Source organism: Megascapheus bottae, chromosome 22, assembly GCF_031878675.1.
Source record: "Megascapheus bottae isolate mThoBot1 chromosome 22, mThoBot2.hap1, whole genome shotgun sequence".
Classification (NCBI taxonomy): domain Eukaryota; kingdom Metazoa; phylum Chordata; class Mammalia; order Rodentia; family Geomyidae; genus Megascapheus; species Megascapheus bottae.
Window position 1 is genome coordinate 1,550,738 of NC_143530.1, and position 14,028 is coordinate 1,564,765.

Consider the following 14,028-nt stretch of genomic DNA (forward strand, 5'->3'; position numbering starts at 1 on the left):
CAAGGGACTGGAGTTCAAAACCAGCCCAGGCAGAAACATCCCAGAGACTCCATCTCCAAAATAACCAGCAAAAAGCAGGACTGGAGGCATGACTCATGGGACAGAGCAACAGATAAACAAACAAGCCAGATTGAGTACAGGGCTCTGAGTTGATAAGATAAAATAATGCGATAAAAGAGAGAAAGAATACTTGAAGAAGAGCAGAAATAGGAGCGCATCAATTGGAAGAAAAGCAGCTAGCTTGGCTTGGGTTCTCATATAGTATTCTTACTGTTCACCAGTTTAGTACACTAGGACCATGGAAGGACAAGGTAGAATTTATAGTAGCCACTTGCTTGTGGAAGGTAGACCAGTTCCCATAACCTCAGTCCACAAAGACAAAGGGCATTCTTACCTCTGAAAGATAAAAATTCTGCCTTTCCAAGACAACAAAATATTAAGCTAATAAGGGACTTTTGCCACCCATTCTAATTTAAATAATTAGTATAAACGGTGAGTGTCTTTGAGTTCACATTTAGAAAGCTCTTGAGGAGATGTGGCTGTCATTGGGTGTTTGTTTGTTTGTTTGTTTTGCCTGTCCTGGGCTTGAACTCAGGGCCTGGGCACTGTCCTTGGGCTTTCTCAAGGATGGAGCTCTGCCACTTGAGCCACAACACCACTTCTGGCTTTTTCTGTGTTATGTGGTACCTAGGAATCGAACCTGGGGCTTCATGCATGCTAGACCAGCACTCTACCACTAGGCCATGCTCTCAGCCCCACTGACGTCATTTTTGCAGCATCTTGTTTCGTCTCATTTAAAACGCCAAGGGACTGGGGGTTTGTGGCTTCTGCAGGTAGACTTACCTTGAGATCTGGTTTGGACTTGGTCTTCAAACCACCGAAGATGACTTAATCCTGTGGCCTATGTTAGGTTAATTTCCCACAAGCTCATTCTGAAAGTATCTGTGAGGGTGATTCTGCAGCTCCTTGAAGTAGAGATAGTTTAAAAGTATAACATGTGAAATCATCAGAGGACTGAAAGAATGTACTTTTCCCCTCGTAAAATTCCGGTCAGTCACCAGAAAGCCAAAGAAATGTTTTCTGTAAGACACTGAAAGGCTGTATGGGAAACGAAGGCCAAGCTGCCTGGCGGTTTATCATTTGTCATTTATTATCTATCCAGTGACCCTCGGCACACAGAAGGTGCCTTGTGAGCTGTGGTTTCCTTACAGCAGGGAACATGGCCTGGCCTGTGTCCTGCTTCCTTGCAGACGTCAGCGGCCGGCGACTTCCAGGTGCAAGGGTGTGGCACTGTGCCGTCTGCGGCCACCGGGCCAGCCGTGGGTACCTCTCCCTGGCACCAGGGCCCAGGCCTGTTCCAGCTCCTGGAAGCTTCCACAGGAAGCCTCTCCACTGCCGCGATCTCAGCACAGCGTAGCCAGGAGCTAATTCGTGACCCACCTGCTCATCCTGCCTCTCCTATCCTTTCCCTCTACGGCTCAGATGAAGACACAGTGTGTGCTTGCTCCAAGTCACTAGCAGGTTATTTGTTCTTTTCTGGAGACCAGGTTCTCATTTCCACTGGAGAATGGTGAGAGTGGAATCAAGCACCCACTCCTGAGCTGGCTGACACACGGGGCAGTGGTGATCACTTCTTCCTTAATCGCTCTGTCAGTGTGAGGGGGCCCTCACGGCCTGGCCGGGGTTCGATCCCAGCCAAGATGCAGCGCTGGGAAGCAGAGTGTCCCTGGGAGCAGAGACAGGCTGCACGGGAGCCACACGGACAAACCCTGACGCTGGGATCTGGAGCACAGGAAGTGCGCAGAGCGGAAGAGACGCCATGGAATGAGCAGGCCAAGCAGCAGAGCTGACCCTATTTTGAGGTGGGAAAATGAGTGACATTCCCCATGATGGAGTTGGAGTCACCGGGGAGAAACGGAAATGGTAACTTCAGCCAGTAGCTCCGTACTGACTTCATACGCAGACTCTTTGACTTCCTGTGGAGGAGTTAAGGCTTCATATGAAAGCAGATATTTCTCTTTAACCGAGCCTTGCGATGGCACATGTGCTGTAAATAATTTCGCGACACCTTTGACCTGTGCCCAGCTGGGCTGGAGGCTTCTTTGTGTCTTGTGCACCTTTTTGTGTGTCGTCTGTGGAGCCAGCATGCGGCGCTGTCAGAGCTGGGTGGTGTCTGGAGGGAGCGGGGTTGGGACAGAGGAACCGGGGTCGCCTGGCTGCGTCTGCTGTGTCTGGCCATGGCGGAGGTCCAGGAGCATTCGGTGTGCACCTGGTCAGAGCAGAGGCCTGCCCTGCCTTTCTGTTCCAGGGGTAGAGGTCAGCCCGTGACCTTGGACTCGTTTTCTCCTCTGCAAATGGAAGCAATGTGTCTTGTGGAAACAGAGTGAAAACTAAAAAATCCCCACAACGTGTCCTGGTCAATAAAGTCACAATGTGATGCAGAGTGAAGGAAACGGAGGTCGAGATGCCGGCATTTAAAACCTGCCACAGACATTTGCTGTTGTATTTTTTTTTCTTTTTGTGTCGGTGCTTGAAGTCGGGGTCTCTCCCTCTCCCCCTGGCTCAGCTGAGCGTGCAAGGCTGGCACTCTACCACTTGAATCATGCCCCCACTTGTGTTTCTTTTTGGCTAGTCAGTTGGAGGTGAGTCTTTCAGATTTGTCTGCCTGGCTGACTCTGAATCATGATTGAGTCTCAGATCTCAGCCTCCTGAGTAGCTAGGATTACAGGCGTGAGCCTGCAGCACTCGGTTGTTATTGTAAATTCTTTACCTGAAAGCATTTTGGGGCAATTATAGCTAAAATACAATGTAAAGTATCTTTTAAATAATCTTTAAAATCTAAATGTCCAGCACCAAAGAACTGACTGAAGAGATGCATGGAACACTTTTTCAGTTTCTCTATTTTGGTCATTCTCTCTGGAGAACGATGGTGCTACGGGGTCCTGCTAAGTTGGGGCGAGAATGACTCGCGGCTATACAGAAAGAAATGTTTTCACACTGCACCCAGAGAAAGGCAGCCCCTGGCTTGGAAATCCTCCTGCAGGCGTAGATCTGCTCTTGTTAGTGACGTGTGTTGATAAGAAGGACATAAAACGGCAGATTGCCATTGATTTAGTAGGAACAGCTTTACCACGTTCTTTTTGTATTGCCAGTTTTTCTACACTGGGGATAAGAATGTGATTTTTATTTCACTTCATCCTTTTATAATGTCAACCACAGTAAAACAAACAAATCAAATATTAAAACGAAGGGCCCTTGTTATCCTACGGCACCTTCCTGAATTTCCTACATTTTTTCCATGCTGTGATACCTGCTCTCATAATGCTGTTAGACAATCCTGATTTTTTAAAATTTTATGTCTACTTAGTTCATATGCAACAAACCTGGAACATACATTTAGACTTTTTACTTCGTGTGACTAAGAGAGATACACAAAAGCAAGCCCCAGGACCAATCAACCATCACCACAAAGAAGAAGAAGAAGAAGAAGAAGAAGAAGAAGAAGAAGAAGAAGAAGAAGAAGAAGAAGAAGAAGAAGAAGAAGAAGAAGAAGAAGAAGAAGAAGAGGAGGAGGAGGAGGAGGAGGAGGAGGAGGAGGAGGAGGAGGAGGAGGAGGAGGAGGAGGAGGAAGAAGAGGAAGAAGAAGAGGAAGAAGACGACGACTGTGGAGCAGCCTGGCATTCTGCCTGAGGTTCTCCTGGAAGATTACTGAAGGTCACAGCGTCTCCCAGCTGGGATTCCCTGTGGCGTTTGTCAGTCTGCTTAGCCTGGGAATCCTGCTTTTGGGTTGGGGAATTCAGAAACTGGAAGTGCGGGGATACCATCCCAGCAGAATGAACGACGCCATGGTTCTTCTTCTTTCTCAGCCTCCCCAGGCTTAGCAAATTTCATAGACCCTACTGTCTTAACTTTGCTATCCCCCACCCCCTGTCCTTCCCCGCTCCAGGGTCGTCCCTTGAGACCGTGACTCAGCTTTGTTTGTAATTTTAAAGCAAGATGAGGCTGCATATTGACTTCTATTCCATTTCCTGTTACTTGGTGTTTGTGACATGCACGGAAACTCAAGTCTTTGCTGTTGACCTTTTCCCTCCACCCTTCCTAAATTCAGACTCCTCTGTGAGTGTATCTCCATAATGTGTGGTGCACAGGTAGTCTCTCAACAGCCAGGGCATCTCGGAGCCAACACGCCGAGGGAAAATGCTTGGACTGCACGGCTAGGACTCTGAGCCGTCTTTGCCGGGCAGATGTGGGCAAGGCAGTGTGGAAAAGGTGCTGTGGTGGCGCATGTCCGTCGCTGGAATGATTGAGTCCCGCCCAGGGCCGCAGGTTTGTCAAGGGTTACAAGGGATTTGGCAAGATGTAAGTACCTGTTGCTCATTTCATAATCGTTCCAAGCCTAAGTGGAGATTGTAATATTCCAAGATGTGTTTATGGCGGGTTTTAATTGAAGAGTTATTTTAGTGGAATCATTGATGTAAAAAATCAAATCTAGTGTTTTGTTCTTCTAAAACAGAAGCCTATATGTATGAAGCAGTTTCAGCACTAGAAGAAGTACCAGAAGAAGATTTCAGTACTGAAATCTTGGATTTCAAAAGTGTGGGTTTTAATGGGGTAAGTTTCTTGTTATAATTTATCTCTGGGTTGCAGGAACTATCCATTAAAGTTCCTATTATCTGGGCTTGAAAAAAAGAGCAATTGTGTGACATTTGTTATATTCAGATGGTATTTATTAGGATACCATCTGTCTGTGCCATGATAATGATGAGCTGATGGTGTTATTTTCAAGTACATGAAGAAAATGGACCCCATTTGCCAAGCAAACATTGCATTTTCCCCCTTGCATAGAATAGCCATGCCATAAGTACCTAATTCTGATAATGAATGGCAAGCGGTTTAAGTTATCTCTGTGTTGTCTAGGTAAGTTAAAATTTTATTTCCTTTTAAATCTTTTAACTCTCAAAACCAAAGATTTTACTGTTGATTCTTATATAGAAACTGCAGGCAATTAAAGCATTTAGCAGTGTGAAGTTTTTCCGAAAGTGTCTGGAAGAGTTTGTGCAGGCCTACGACTTTGGATAGTGCACAGACTTCAACTGGAGGAGAAAGGAGGACAGTGAGGACATGGGGAGACTGAGGCCGCATCTTCCCGATAGGAACGTCCCTGATGCGAGACCACTTAATAAACTCAGGGCCCCTGGATTCTTGGGACTCTTGGGATTTTGGAGGGCGTGTGTTCAAATATTCACCCAGTTTCACTCTACCATTTCTCACCAAGATGATTAAGGAGCATTTTCCCTATCTGTGAAGCATGGAAGCTTTACGGAACCTGAGATGTTTGCGCTTGTCTTCATTTTCTTGTCCTCCATTAGTGGAGTGTAGTCTCTGCCCCTGCGAGGCTGCGTTTCCCTGGCGTGTGGGGTGAGTGGTGCTTGCAATTCCCCGGCTGTGGCTCAGAGTGAAGAAAACCTGTAAGGACGGAGTGTGCCTTCTCCAAAAGCAGCCTGTGCCTGAACTATGTAGAAGACGTCAGACAGGTAACGCTGGCCTGCAGGCGTCCGGGTGAAGACGGATGCTTTTGTCCTGAGCACTGCCGTTCAGCCACGGAATCACAATACTTACAAACACATATGCAATGTGTGCGTACGTGGTAGGCAAACGGAAAAGGAGTGTAGTGCAGTGCCACTATTTCAGGCAAACAGTAAAATAGGAGCACAACTATTTTGTCTTGTATTCAAGTATCATAAAGCTGGAACATAGATACAAACAGAAATGATCAAATTAAGTTACAGTTCTCAAACCAGCAGTGAAATAAGAGCACCCTTATTTTATTTGGCATTTAAATATTAGAAAAATTAGACACACAGAGGATGGCCTAATTAAGTTTACCCACGTTGAAGGAGTTGTGGCTGTTTCAAAGAATAATTCATGACCAAAACAAGAGCCAGTGATGGTCGTGACCTTACACATTTCCTGCCTGAATTCATTAACTCCCATACCTTAAGGTCCTGAGGTTCTTAAGAATCACAAGAAGATACTGTACTCTTTAGAAAGCAATCAAACTTTGATATTTTCGTCAGTTTGAACATGACCCCGAGAGTCTAATAGATTCATCATTTCCTCGGGGTTAAGTTCTGATAGGTTGCTATTCTTTCAGAATGTCCCCCAGGCCTGGAATCTGAAAGATAGAAAAACACCCCAAGGTTGTCCACCTGAAGGAATGTTCCAGAGCCTCCTTCCACAGGAGGGTCTGTCTGGGTGCTGGAAAGGTGACAGGTGGCCTGTGGGGTTGGGCAAAAGTGAACAGGAGCATGGAGACACAGCCACACTTCTGAGTCTGGATGCAAGTCTGCGTGACATCACTGTGAAGACTGGCACACAGCAAATGCTCAACAAAACCTCGTTATACTTAATAGCATTCATGTCTAGGATCTTCCAAGATAATTTCAAAAAAGAAAAAGAAAACACCTGTGTTGAGCAAAATGAAAATGATGGCTCTTTCGTGATTTACAATGAAGCCATCCTTGGAAAATGCTTAGTAAACTAGCAGGCTTCTAAATTTAAAAACTGCCCAGTCTCCCTGACAGAAGTGGCCTCTAACAGGCCCTGGGAGTCTGGATTCTCTCCCGGGCACATCCATTAGCTTATCTTCACCCCAGGCCCAGCGCTCTTCAGAACTAAGAGTGCAGGTCAGAGGTCCCTGTGGACGTAGCCCACCGCATTTATAGCCTCTGGTGTTTAAGGGCATGAGATAGAGAAGCCCAAAACGCACCCCAAAATCTAAACCATGCTGTGCATGTCTCTTGGCTCCCAGATAAAGTGCTTCAAGAGAGACTCAGGATCCTCCCCCCATCACCCCCGTCTATTTAAGGGGTGGCCTGTGTGGTGTCAGCTGCAACTGCTGGTATTTTCAAGAATATGGACATGTTTAATGCTATGTTCGACTCTGCCTGCCACCCATGCAGCGTGACGTGGTTCCTTTTGGCATAAATCAAACATTTGAGATGATAGCTCAGAGAAAATAATTGGAATTTTATTGCTCTGGAAAGAGGATCTGTGTGAGTCCTTCACGCTCTGTGAGTTAGAAAATATGAAAGTAAAATGAAAGAGCCCTGCTTTGAAGCCCAGTCTCTAATAATAATAATAATAATAATAATAATACAATCACCCCCCCATCTTCACAAGCAATAGCCATGCAATATCAGGCTCGATAACATGAGTGACAGCAAGGAAAGTGGGTATAATTGTTTCTGCTCCAGCCACAGAAGTGACGACCTGACTTTTCCTCAGGGACTTTGCAAAGCTCAGTAACGGATTGCCGATGCTTTGAGTGGGTGAAACTGTGGTTTTCCGTGAAGTGGGTGAACTGAGGAGCGGAGCCCTGAGCGTGGATTCTGGAGGCATCACCCTTTCTCTGGCATGCTGCACTTTGGTTTGTGCCGTGAAATGATGGCCCAGCCCACGTCAGGGATCCCCGGGTGCCCAGTGCCCACCCTGGATGAGGATTTCTAGAGTGCGTCCATGCTAGGGCAAGCTTGCAAGCTGAGTCCTGGGCGCAGGAGTCCCAGGCTCCGCCTTGCTCTGCAGCCTTGGAAGCTCCCGTGCTGAGGAAGGAGTCAGAGATCTCACCCGTTCCTGTCGGGCCCTGGTGGCCTGTCTACAGGGCTCAGACCGATAACTTAGGGACATGACGGTGCCATTCTGCGATGTCCTTCTTGCCTTGAGAAACGTCAGAAGTTGCTGTGTGGAGGGCTCGTGACCCTGGCTCACGGGACTTCCCTCTGTTCCCACCTCAGTCAACATGACAGCCAAGACAGAAGACAGACAGGTGCCTCGGCAGTCACGCCTCCCCTCCCGAGAAGAGCCGGCAACGGTCAGAGGCGCGGTTTGAGTGGGGCTGGCTGAGGTCAGCGCTGTGGGGTTGGTGAGAATGCGAAAGGATTTGCTATACCAGAGCCGGGAGCCGGGCACTGTCCTTTCCCTGGGTTTTGCTCACTGTCTGGGGGAGGCGTTCGGACTTGGTTGTTGTCAGAGCTTTCTCAGGCGGGCTTGGCCGTGGTGTGTAGCTGCGTGGCTGCCCTCACTCACCCGCTCTCTCGCTCACCCTCTCTCTAACCCACTCACCTGAGCTTCGCTGGCTTCATGCACTGTCAGGGTTTTCCCAAGTCTTGATTCTGGGATCTAAGTTCTACTTACACAGCTGTTTGAGGTCTGCATCGTTATGGAAAAATATTTTCTTCTCTACCATGCATCTCTTAAAAAAAAATCCAAGTTTCTTTTTTCCAGTTCTGGGCTTGAGCTCAGGGCCTGAGCACTGTCCTTGGACTTTCTCAAGGCTAGAGCTCTACCACTTGAACCACAGCACCACTTCCAGCTTTTTTCTATGTATGTGGTACCGAGGAATCGAACCTGGGTCTTCATGCACGCTAGGCAAGCACTCTAACGTTAGGCCAAACGACCGGCCCCCAAAAAAATCCAATTTCTTTTGAAGATAAAAAATTCTGTTTCTGCTCTAGGCTAATGAATTTTATTTTAAAACTGATTTCTGCAAATTATTTTATTCTGTTGTTTACTGGGCTTGAGGTGATGTTGTCCTTTGTTTCAGACGATTGCTACACAGCAATACATGTACAGGGGAAAACAAATGACTAGCTAAATGTTTATTTTGTGAGAGTAGAAACAAAGAAACTGAATGTCATGAGCTTTAGCAGAACAGATATTACATGTTTTAACCCTTTGGAAATCAAGCTGAGAACAGATTGTGTTTGTATTTTCCCTAAGTGTGTGTTTCAGAGCCTTTGGAAGTTTTCAGAATAAAGCCTTAGTTATTTAAAGCAAGTAAGCAGAGCTATAAGGAAGGTACAGGCAGTTTCACTGGATGAGTTATACCAGCAACAGATGCTCAGAAGCAAATGGGTGGCATGCATCCCTGAAGAAAATGTCTGGACATGGCACATTCCAGGACCACAGCCACTGCTTCCTGGGTGTTCCCGTGTCTCTATGATTATTATAGGATTTTTATAAGAGAAAGACCAAGTAGATAGAGTTAACAGAACACAAGGTGCCAATTTCCCTCTGGAAGTGTCTGAAAGAGAGAAGGGAGGGGGAGGAGGAGGAGGAGGAGGAGGAAGAGGAAGAGGAGGGGGACGAGGAGGAGGAGGAGGGGGAGGAGGAGGTCGAAGATGACTAAGACAACGAAGACAAAGGCGAGCTGGGGATTCTAGGATTTCCCTCACTGCCTTCAGAAATGCCTGCAGGCAGGCCTACCCAATAATATTTTGTGAAAGTTTCTCACCATCTATTTCTGTGATTAATTTACTTCTTAGCTTTATAGAATGGTTTTGTATTTGATGATGTTAGTGTCTGTGGCTCAGCCAGGCGTTCCTCTATTACCACAAATTAGTTTATCCTTATTTCTTTATAATCCATAGTACAACTGACATATTTAAATAGATGATTGCTTACACATGGTTTAAAAAAATTTAAGTTAATTAGGAGGTTGAATAGAATTTCCACTGAACAACAGGAAAATACATCTTCATGGCAGTATGCTTTTAAAGTAGTCTATGAAATAATTTCACGCAATGTATACATCGCATTGAGGTGATAGATAGTATAGGACCTCGTAAGTGTGGGGCGTGCTGCGTGCCTGCAGCCACATGAGGAGTGATGTAAGACACTCGGGCCACGCTCACTCCAAGGCCTTCTGCCTTCCACCCAGTGTCAATCAACAACAGGAAGGTTAGAAGTCAGCACTCAAGGGGCCACGGGTGTGGCCTAGTGGTAGAGTACTTGCCCAGCAAGCATGAAAACCTGGGTTCTATTCTGAAAGTGGTGGAGCTCTAGCCTGAAGAAAGCCCAAGGACAGTGCCCAGGCCCTGAGTTCAAGGCGCAGGACTGGCAAAAAAAAATAAATAAACAAAAACAAACTCTAAAACAAACAAAAAGTAGAATTCAGGAGTCAGTTGAGATGGGAAAGAGGTCTGCTCTGCTCAGCTTACATATTTTTAAAAACGTATCTCCAGCATAGAGCTGACTTTTACCCTTTAGTTTAGTTTAGTTTAGTTTAGAAAACCAATATTCTTTCTTATGGAGAAAAGTTTATTTCAAAATAAAATTTAGCTCCTAATGTCTAATGTCACCTTGTGCTGTTCTGCCATTCTGGCTTGCCCTCTTTCAAAAACTGTAGGATGATCAAGACTGAAATCATGGCATCACCGCAGGCCCAGTTTAAGACGAGGTTTGTGAACAATGGCTAGTGTGGAAAGAATCAATGCCTGTGTTGAGGCCGCCCAAGTTCACGTTTCCCTGGCTTGCTCTCTCGGTGCCTTCGTCTGAGACTCACAAAACCACTGTTAGAAAAATGATTTACTCTCAATTTTCCTCTGAATAATTCTGTGGAATATGTATATGTATGTGTGTGAGATCAATTTAAATCAGATGGGAGCACAGACACATCAAATTACAGAAGAAAGACTGGGCCAACATGTGTCGTTTCAATACTCACCCTGTGCACGCGCTCCTCTAGTGAGAAATACTGGAGGCCATGTGATTAGATGTGGTCTCTACCCAGAGGGCTTTTTACAAGTTACTTGGCTGAAAGAGCTAGATGAGATGAGCAAGGATTCTGGAGAACAGAAGAAATTCCTCAGCTATGTGTATTTCAGAAGAAACTCTGGTCTGATTGTTTCTACTTTTCAGTTGGAAGAAGGAAATCCATTGTTATACTCCTTTCTTTCCTGGAGTGGCAACTGGGTCAAGGTAGGAAAAGACGGGGTCTCATCCAGCACTCTGCTCCCCCATGCTCTCTGCACGAGTGAATAATGGCTCCAGGAATTCCTTGAGCAGTCCTCACTTTGGCTCCAACTGTTTGTTATTGCATGGACTTAAAGATGAGACATTTTGCTGGAGACTGTGATGAGCAGAGACCTGGGGTGTGCAGCGAGCCCCCAGCCTGGTCTGGGTGAGCTTTCCTGGCTCCCGGCAGTCTCCTCGCTTTAACTCAGCCCTGCAGGCAACAACTCAACCCAAAGCAAGGAACAGCCATGTGACATTTCCCTGACCAGAAATCGAATTTAGAAGATCGGGCTGTGAATGTTGCTGCAACAATGAGACAAAGGTAAGGACACGGGGAAACTTGAGGGCGCCCATCCCAGCACAGCCTTTGTTCTTGGGAGAGCCTGGCACTGTGCACTCCCTCTTCCCTTATGTAAATCCTCAGTCTGACACCGGATCACGAGCTCTATCTGAATGTTGAGGCATGCCCTGTGTAATTCCTGCAGAATACTGTCCACTCTACGTGTCAGAAATGCGCACAGGTTATTTTACTCCTGTTTGCATCATTGTTGGGTTATGTTCCAACAGAGGCAATGGCTATGTCATAGCCTTTGAGCTGACTTCATCCTTCATAACTTGAAGATTTTCCTGGGGACACCCGGCAGATGACTCAGTCCCATGCCTGTTCAGCTTAAGCTACAGAAAGACTAAGTTCAGGACGGAATGGAACGGACATATCGGCATCGGATTTGATGAGCGTGGAATTCCATGGCTAGATCTTTGCAAGTGTACTCACTGCAAGGAAAGGAGCTTTTATTCCCCAGAGCCAGGGCCTTGAATCACGCAGAATTCTGTCACATCACACGTGGATGAAGACCGCCCAGGCAGTGTTCCCTAGCTGTATAATTAAAGCTAAATCTCCGTGGTCAGTGTATCTGGTTATTAGCTACGGGCAAAGAAATTAGGTTTTCCTTTGAATGAAGTCCGGATAAACTTTCTTATGTGTGATTTAGGGCCTGGGACCTTTTCCCTGCTTGGTTCCGTACAGGAGCTGAGATGGGCGTGGACAAGCATCTTGGAGGGTCACTATCGCCCATGCAGACGGCACAGCACAGAGAGCATTGCGTAGCCTTCTTTGTTTCCATCCCTCCCTTCGGAAAATTCTGAGATGTATCTTCGGGTACTTACTTAGACAAAAGACAAGCAGGTGAACAAGGGGAGGAAAATGTGTTCCAGGGATGGGGAGCTCCACCGACAAAGGAGCTGTCCCTGGAGACGAGTAACCTGACCACCCTAAAGAGGTTAACCTGGTAAAGTGAGAGTGTGGGAGGGCAGAGGCGGGGGGGGGGGTCCCGCTCCTGCCCCTCAGCATTCCGGGCAGGGAGGCCGGGGGAGGGAAGCGCTGGTGGGTTTAGAAAAGCCATTGATCCTTTCTGGTTAACCAGATGAAGATGTCACAAGCCATCCCTGCAATTCCTTTCTGCTTCAACTTCCTGCTGCGTTCACAGCGGAGGTCCGGGGAGCTTGTGCTAAAGTCAAGTAGCAAAGCTGACTCAGAGTCTCTGTGGTTTCCAGCGCAGGCTGCCCCGGCACCCCCTCCTGTCCCTCGCCTCTCTTCCTCTTGCTGATTTATTCCATTCCATTCTGCCACACCACGCATGCATAGGAGCATGCACGCGTGCACACACACGTGCACACACACACACACACACACACACACACACACACAGCGGAAGCAAAGGTCTGCACCACCACTTTCACTAGCGTCTTTCATCTGGACAGCGACCTCATTGGTTCCAACTGCTGAGGACATTTGGGGCTCTAGGCCGTCACCAGCCCTCATGGGCCTTGCTCCCTAGCGGGAATGATGGAGCTTTGCTGGTGTCTTTTCCAAAACCCACTTCCTTCTGCTAGCAGATAGAGATGGTGGTGTAAAGGCCCATAAAAAGATGGGGATCCTCTCTTCATTCAGAAGTAAGGGCTCAAAAACAGTAAGATGCAAGAATCCAGGACTGATGTATGAATATAATCCAAAAAGCAAGTCCTGACTGAAGTGGAGATTCAAACAGGACTCCAGATATTTCTCTCCAAAATGTCACCATTGTGTGTGTCACATTCTGCGGTTTTCTCATTGCGTCATGTCTGTCTGTCTATCTATCGATCTATCTATCTCATCAATCTATCTAAATGGTCAGTAAAAGTCCCTGGACAGTGAACTGTGGCCTGAAATTCTCTATCCCTGAATTCTAGTAGAGTTCAAGGAAAAACACAAATATGGTTTCAGTACTGTAAATTGTTATCTGACCCTAGAGGTTCATGATGCACTGCCATGTGGCATATGCAATGAAAGCTCACTTGTTTCTGAACTCTGCTTCCTGGAAGTGAGTGTGATTCCAAAACCTAGTAACATAAATCTGAACCAAAAGAACTGGCTTCATTAAGTAAGTTGAGTCAAATCGCCAGGCTTGCTCTCTTTTAGAGATTTTCTAGACAGGTCATTATCTATAACAAATTGCCTATTATTTCACATAAAATCACATCTTAGCAATAACTTGAATATATACTAAGTTAAATATGTTGAATGCAATGGAATTTCACAGTCATGCTAGAATCATATCATAAATAACCATGATATTTGTCGTTTTGTGTAATCATAAAGATAGATATGGAAGCCTGGCCCTGGTGGCTCACAGCTGGGATCCTAGCTACTCAGGAGGCTGAGACTGGAGCCAGCTGGGGCAGGAAAGTCGACGGGGCCCTTATCTACAATTAGCCACCAAAAATCCTGAGAGTGGCGCTGTGGCTCAAGTGGTAGAAGGCCAGCTTTGAGCCAAGAAAGTGCCCAGACCCTGAGCTCAAGCTCCAGGATGGCCCCAAGGAAAGAAAAAGGAGAAGAAAGAGTGGATGAACAGCAGAGCTTCCTGCACGGTGTCCTGCTTGTACCGCATGGCCTTCCTACCATAAACCCTAAAACAGCCCACCCATTGGTGCCATTGTGGCATTCGTTCTCCAGGCTTTCTCCTCCTTGAAGGGTGAAAGGATCCGACTCACTTCCAAATTCCAAAGCTGCCCCGCCTTACACACTGGGGAGAGCAAGTTGGCAGAGGCTGGGAGCGCGTGCAGGGCTCTGAGGTGGCGGGTCCGGCTTATAGGGCGCTGGGCTCCTTCCTGCCCTGGCTTCCCAAGCCCTCTGACGACAGGCTGGGCACTGGAGCGTGAGGTGTACAGTGACCCGCCCACTCACTCCCTGCCAGT